Source organism: Schistocerca americana, chromosome X (genome assembly GCF_021461395.2).
Source record: "Schistocerca americana isolate TAMUIC-IGC-003095 chromosome X, iqSchAmer2.1, whole genome shotgun sequence".
In the NCBI taxonomy this organism is placed as follows: domain Eukaryota; kingdom Metazoa; phylum Arthropoda; class Insecta; order Orthoptera; family Acrididae; genus Schistocerca; species Schistocerca americana.
In genome coordinates this window covers 152,053,888-152,061,179 of record NC_060130.1, presented here as the reverse complement: position 1 = coordinate 152,061,179, position 7,292 = coordinate 152,053,888, and positions in this window count along the sequence as shown.

Here is a 7,292-nt window from a genome sequence, read left to right as displayed (position 1 = left end):
TTGCTTTCAAACCCTTGTCTGTTAGGAGAACATACTTGTTTCTTTTTTGGCACATAATACAGCATATACCCTATTTGGTTGGACGCCGCTATACGAAACTCGTGATTCTGATGCTACTAGAGACGCTATAACGGCGCTCCTGTGGCCCAGAGACGTTTGGGTGAACAGCTGTCGAGCTTTGTAAGAGACGAGATACCTGGTTTTTTTGTAGCGCGCGGGTTCCCCGCCGTCTGACTTGCTCAACCGTGCTCCTGCCTTCATCCCTAATAAGAAGCAGACTTTTCCCTCTCACGCTCTTAACATTTGGCTCACCTATTTTCACTTCCTTAAAATGCAGTTTTTGCTGCAAGGATGCAATTGTAGGCAAGCGGGTTGAACCAGGCGCAGTTGTACGTCTACCGTATACTCCACAACCCACTGTGCAGCCCGTAGCGGAGAGGACTTCGTATCAATAATAGTAAATTTTTGTCCTGTTCCATTCGCGTATTGAGTGATCTCTCTTCTCGTATTCTCTTGGCCCTTACAGGTTGTACAGGGCGATGGCAGCAGAATTGTCATACAGTCTATCTCGACTACCGGATCTCTGAATTTATCCAGAAGAGTTTTTCGAGAACAATGTCGCCTTTCTTACGAAGATTTGCATTTACATTTCTTGGGCGTCAAAAATTGGAACAGTACACTAAAACTGGTCGTACTAGCGCCTAATCTGCTATTTCCCTTACAGATGCGTAGCACTTTTCAACAAATCGAAGTCTTCCATTCGCCTTCCCTAATACTAAATCGCTTCTTAGTTTTACCTCCATACACATACAGGATGTCCCGTGCTCTAGATATTCATTACTTGTCTTGTAATCAGATACTATCGGTCTCCTTTTCTTTGTTACAGGCGTTATCTTACATTTATTCACATCTAAACAGAGATTCTGTTCATTAAACCGAGTACAAATTTTGTCCATACCTCTCCACTTTTCCTTACAAAACGACCATACTTTCACACAGACATCGTCGGGTAACACTCTTATAGTGCTACTGATCATACGTGATTAACCTTTTATCTATAGTGAAAGCCTTAGAGGTCCTAACACGCTTTCTTGGGGTGTTACTTTCTGTCGTATATTCGCCGTCCAGTATAACATAACGGATTCTATTAGTCAATAATATCATCGAGCCAATTTCATGTATGTCGGAATTGTGCGTACTATTTTATCTTGATTATTAATCGACGATGTGGTACACTGTCGAACGTATTTTGGAAATCTTCGAAGAGAAAACCTACCTGTTGACCTGACCTACCATTAACAAGATATTGTTAGCGAATCCTTAAACTGTGTTTCACACAAGCGATTTTTCCCGAATTTTTCATGTTTGAGCTTATAGACGTTACAATATTGGTCTGAAATTCTGTGGGTTCGTTGTTTTACTCTTTCGTAGGGAGGAGTAATCTTCGCTGATTTCTAGTCTCCCGGGATTGTTAGCTGCGCAATATATCCTCCATAAATATGATATAGGAAAATGTCTAATTCCGCTGTGTAACACTGTTAAAAACTAATAGTTCAGTCAGCGACCACTTTCTCGTTCGCTTCTTGGAGTGTTAATGGTTTTTTAATGCCGTGGATGGTTATTTCAATCTCTCTCATTTATGTCACTGTGGTGCTGAAAAATCGGTGTCTTAATATTCTCATTCCTGAATAGCCCGCATTTATAAATGCGGAATTTAATATTTGAGATTCCTTTCTCTTGTCCTCAGTTTCAACACCACTGAGGTTTTACGGAAGATTTGGATCTCTTCAATGATTTTACACCTGACAGAACGTACTACGATTTTCGAATAAATAATTCGTCAGGATGCTATTGTGGAAATTATTGTATGCTTGACGTGTAGCCGTTGGGCCAGGTGATTCGTTGCCATATTTTATTTACTTGCTACGTACACTCATGTTCAGAAAAAAAAAACAGAACACCTGGAACGACTAGAGATAGGACGTTCATATTCCCAGGAAATGTACATTAGTATGTTCTGCAGAAATGATTAGCATTTGAACCATGTCGGCCGCGGGTTCATTGTAAGCATCGATATCGCGGCGAAACACCATCTACCGGTAAAATGTGCCTACGGCTCTCGTTGTCGCTATAAACCGAAGGTAATGAATGAGTGTGTGTGAAATCTTACGGGACTTAACTGCTAAGGTCATCAGTCCCTAAGCTTACACACTACTTAACCTAAATTATCCGAAGGACAAACACACACACCCATGCCCGAGGGAGGACTCGAACCTCCGCCGGGACCAGCCGCAAAGTCCATGACTGCAGCGCCCTAGACCGCTCGGCTAATCCAGCGCGGCGAAGGTAATGAATGAGTGTGACTTGAGCAGACGTGCAGGATGCCTCGCAGACTATGCACGAACCGTACCGTCAGATGGGTGAGTTTGAAAGAGGGCGCATTATCGGCATGAGAGAATGTGATGCATCCGTCCAGGAAACTGCTGCTAGTACGGGACGAAGTGTTTCGGCAACGCAACTGGTGTGTGCAGAATGGTTCACGGAAGGCCGTAGAACACGACGAGATGAGTCAGATTGTACCAGCCAGACCATCCCTCATCCGAGTGGCATTGCAGGACAGATCTGCGTCCTCCTCGGCTCTGGCGTAACAGTGGAACAGCGTAAAACATCGTACACTTTCAGAGGTGACACAGTCCGTCGCCATTTATTACGACAGGAGTTACGTGTGCGTCGTCCATTTTTCTGCCTACCTTTGGCGAATATGCAGCAACATGCTAGGTGGCAGAGGTGAATGGAACGACGTCATTGGGAACAGGAATAGCATCATACAGTGTATCCGAACGAATCCAGGTTCTGTTTGTCTCAAAATGATGGCCGCATTTTGGTTCGCCGCAGGCAGGGGGAGCGGCATCACAATGACTGCATTCACAAAAAAGACATACAGCGCGGACTCGAGGCGTTATGGTGTGGAGTGCTGTTGGGTACAATCACAAATCACGGCTGGTGTGCGTCCAGGGCACTATGAGCGGTGTGATCTACGTGAATGACATCCTTCAAATTGTAGACATACCTTTCCTTCACAACACCCCAGACGCCATTTTTGAGCAAGACAATACACGACTACATGTTGCTGCAAGAAACGTGCCTTCTTGGTGTCACAAGATGTCAGCCTTTTGCCCCGGCTCGCCAGATCATCACACTTGTGGCCAATCGAAAATGTGTGGCATCTAGCGAAACGAAGGGTGCAGCGGTGTGACGCAATGGCAACCACCACAGATAAACTTTGGAACCAGGTGAATGCAGCATGGATGGCTGTACCACAGGGTGACATTGACGCCTCGTAAGCGCCGATGCCATCACGCGTGGGCTAAGTTATCAGGGCCCATGGCGGTTCCTGTGCCTACTATGCAACAGGACACATGCTGAACCGGCGTGACTGAAATGCTTATATTTCTTCAGAACATACTAATGCACATGTTCTGTGAATATGCACGTCCTATCTCTAGTTGTACAAGGTGTTTTGTTTTTTCTAAGCATGTGTTCAAATGGCTCTGAGCACTATGGGACTGAACATCTAAGGTCATCAGTCCCATAGAACTTAGAACTACTTAAACCTAACTAACCTAAGGACATCACACACATCCTTACCCGAGGCAGGATCCGAACCTGCGACCGTAGCAGTCGCGCGGTTCCGGATTGAAGCGCCTAGAACCGCTTGGCCACCGGGGCCGGCTCTAAGCATGTGTATTTTGATCTGGCCCGCGCTTGATGAACACTTTGAGTTTTAACGACGCTTCCTCCGCGTTTTTCGGATTTGTATAAAAAGAAAACGCAACAAATTATAGCTGACGATTTAGAAAGCTATAACAACCATAGCTATCGGCTAAAGAACAAAAGAAAAATAAGCTTCAAGAGAGATACTGAGCCCCTCGAAATTAGGTTCGGTAGTTTTTCTCGGCTAAAATCCTCCTAGTAAGGTCGATACTTTCTATAGTATTGTTCAGATTTAAATAAAGCAAGAGGTGTAACTTTTGCGAGTATCAGGGCTTGCTCTGTCTCGTACGACTCATCGATATGTTCTTAAACTGAAAAAAATGCCTCTGTGTTGGGACATTCAAAATAAACAGACTTATTTCTGTACGTAATGGAGACGCGTGCGAGAGCATGCATCACCTACTTGTGTTGTGGCACTGTCTGTATCGAGCGATGTACTTAATTTCGTAGATCACACACTACTTAATGCATCTGAAATGTATATATTTTCCCATTACTTTCTTTTTTTCTTTTATTTCGTATAACAAAATTATATGTCCATCTCGCAAATAATATAGTTGACCAAGAGATTTACTGTTGCACTGAAAGAACGCAACTGATAGCTTCCTGGGCACGTACCGGTAAATGACACAAAAGTTGTACGTATAAAATGAGTTCAAGCAGACAGTGATAAAGAGTTTCGACTGCACGCATGCAAAAAACATTTTATAACGCAAGGTAATTACTGTTCCTTGCCAAAGTACTCAAAAAAGGCGGAGATAAACAACGTTCTTGTGTCATAGAACAAATGTGAAGCTACATGACGATTCTCTGCAGTGCGTAGTTCACCTTTTTAAGACAGTACATGCCTTTAGCGATTTGGCACGAAGTAAATGGTTCAAATGGCTCTGAGCACTATGGGACTCAACATCTTAGGTCATAAGGCCCCTAGAACTTAGAACTACTTAAACCTAACTAACCTAAGGACATCACACACATCCATGCCCGAGGCAGGATTCGAACCTGCGACCGTAGCAGTCCCGCGGTTCCGGACTGCAGCGCCAGAACCGCACGGCCACCGCGGCCGGCCGGCACGAAGTAACTAAACGAATGTGACACAGAATGGCAAAAGACCACAACCTAATTGACCTTGTACAGAAAGTACTTATGACTGATGCTCTGGTTCCCAACTTCTTTTTCAATACGCGTTGCCTATCTCTCCCTGTGAGGCTCCGGATTGACTCAGTGCGCAGCGTCGGTGGAGAGAAGGTGCGAGTGGAAGTTGAAATTCCCAGCAAAATTAATTATTACTCTCTTGTACACCTATAAATTCTTTTTATACACTCCTGGAAATTGAAATAAGAACACCGTGAATTCATTGTCCCAGGAAGGGGAAACTTTATTGACACATTCCTGGGGTCAGATACATCACATGATCACACTGACAGAACCACAGGCACATAGACACAGGCAACAGAGCATGCACAATGTCGGCACTAGTACAGTGTATATCCACCTTTCGCAGCAATGCAGGCTGCTATTCTTCCATGGAGACGATCGTAGAGATGCTGGATGTAGTCCTGTGGAACGGCTTGCCATGCCATTTCCACCTGGCGCCTCAGTTGGACCAGCGTTCGTGCTGGACGTGCAGACCGCGTGAGACGACGCTTCATCCAGTCTCAAACATGCTCAATGGGGGACAGATCCGGAGATCTTGCTGGCCAGGGTAGTTGACTTACACCTTCTAGAGCACGTTGGGTGCCACGGGATACATGCGGACGTGCATTGTCCTGTTGGAACAGCAAGTTCCCTTGCCGGTCTAGGAATGGTAGAACGATGGGTTCGATGACGGTTTGGATGTACCGTGCACTATTCAGTGTACCCTCGACGATCATCAGTGGTGTACGGCCAGTGTAGGAGATCGCTCCCCACACCATGATGCCGGGTGTTGGCCCTGTGTGCCTCGGTCGTATGCAGTCCTGATTGTGGCGCTCACCTGCACGGCGCCAAACACGCATACGACCAACATTGGCACCAAGGCAGAAGCGACTCTCATCGCTGAAGACGACACGTCTCCATTCGTCCCTCCATTCACGCCTGTCGCGACACCACTGGAGGCGGGCTGCACGATGTGCGTGAGCGGAAGACGGCCTAACGGTGTGCAGGACCGTAGCCCAGCTTCATGGAGACGGTTGCGAATGGTCCTCGCCGATACCCCAGGAGCAACAGTGTCCCTAATTTGCTGGGAAGTGGCGGTGCGGTCCCCTACGGCACTGCGTAGGATCCTACGGTCTTGGCGTGCATCCGTGCGTCGCTGCTGTCCGGTCCCAGGTCGACGGGCACGTGCACCTTCCGCCGACCACTGGCGACAACATCGATGTACTGTGGAGACCTCACGCCCCACGTGTTGAGCAATTCGGCGGTACGTCCACCCGGCCTCCCGCATGCCCACTATACGCCCTCGCTCAATGTCCGTCAACTGCACATACGGTTCACGTCCACGCTGTCGCGGCATGCTACCAGTGTTAAAGACTGCGATGGAGCTCCGTATGCCACGGCAAACTGGCTGACACTGACGGCGGCGGTGCACAAATGCTGCGCAGCTAGCGCCATTCGACGGGCAACACCGCGGTTCCTGGTGTGTCCGCTGTGCCGTGCGTGTGATCATTGCTTGTACAGCCCTCTCGCAGTGTCCGGAGCAAGTATGGTGGGTCTGACACACCGGTGTCAATGTGTTCTTTTTTCCATTTCCAGGAGTGTATCAGCGACTATTATTATTATTATTATCAGTGGCAGCAGCTGCAGTACCGCCAGCATTTACTTTATTAGTTTATTGTCAGTATTATTTATTCACACCGCCACTTATGACACTCATATCATTTTAATACTATATGTGTGAAAACCTGGTTCGATGTAAGAGTAGGACTGATGGCCCTAATCATATCGGGTTAAATAAATAAATAAAAATAACGTGCCTGTCCGTGGCTCAATGCGTACTCTGTGGCAATCTTTCCACATACCATGCTATACCTCCAGCCGAAAAAACTCCGTTAAGGATCACAGTAACCACTGACACGGCGACAGACCACCACTGCTATGTGAGCAGTACCATGCCTTAAACACCAACAAAATGCAACACATGGCAGCGGAAAACGTGCAGTTGAAAATCTACAACCATGTGTGCGATCCTTTCTTTACCGAGAACTCGCCTCGGCCAGCATGGTTAACAAGGAGGCTGTTGCTTTTTTGTTGTTGTTATGTTCAAATGACCACAGAGTAGCTTTGTTCATATAACTTCTTGAAATAGTCCTACATATATTTCGTTCCAGGGGATACACTTGAACATGATTTTTTCGTGCTGCTTATCGACATTGGCAATTCATTAAAAGTTACTAGCAGTTGAGTTAGGAAATGGACAGCTGTAGCCAAACGTACCTTGAAGATGATTCATGTGAAAGACGTCCCAAATCTACAATCTCAGGTTAAAGTAATGACAAAGTGTTCAACATTTAGTTAAACGATCGGTGATTGTAGGTGAT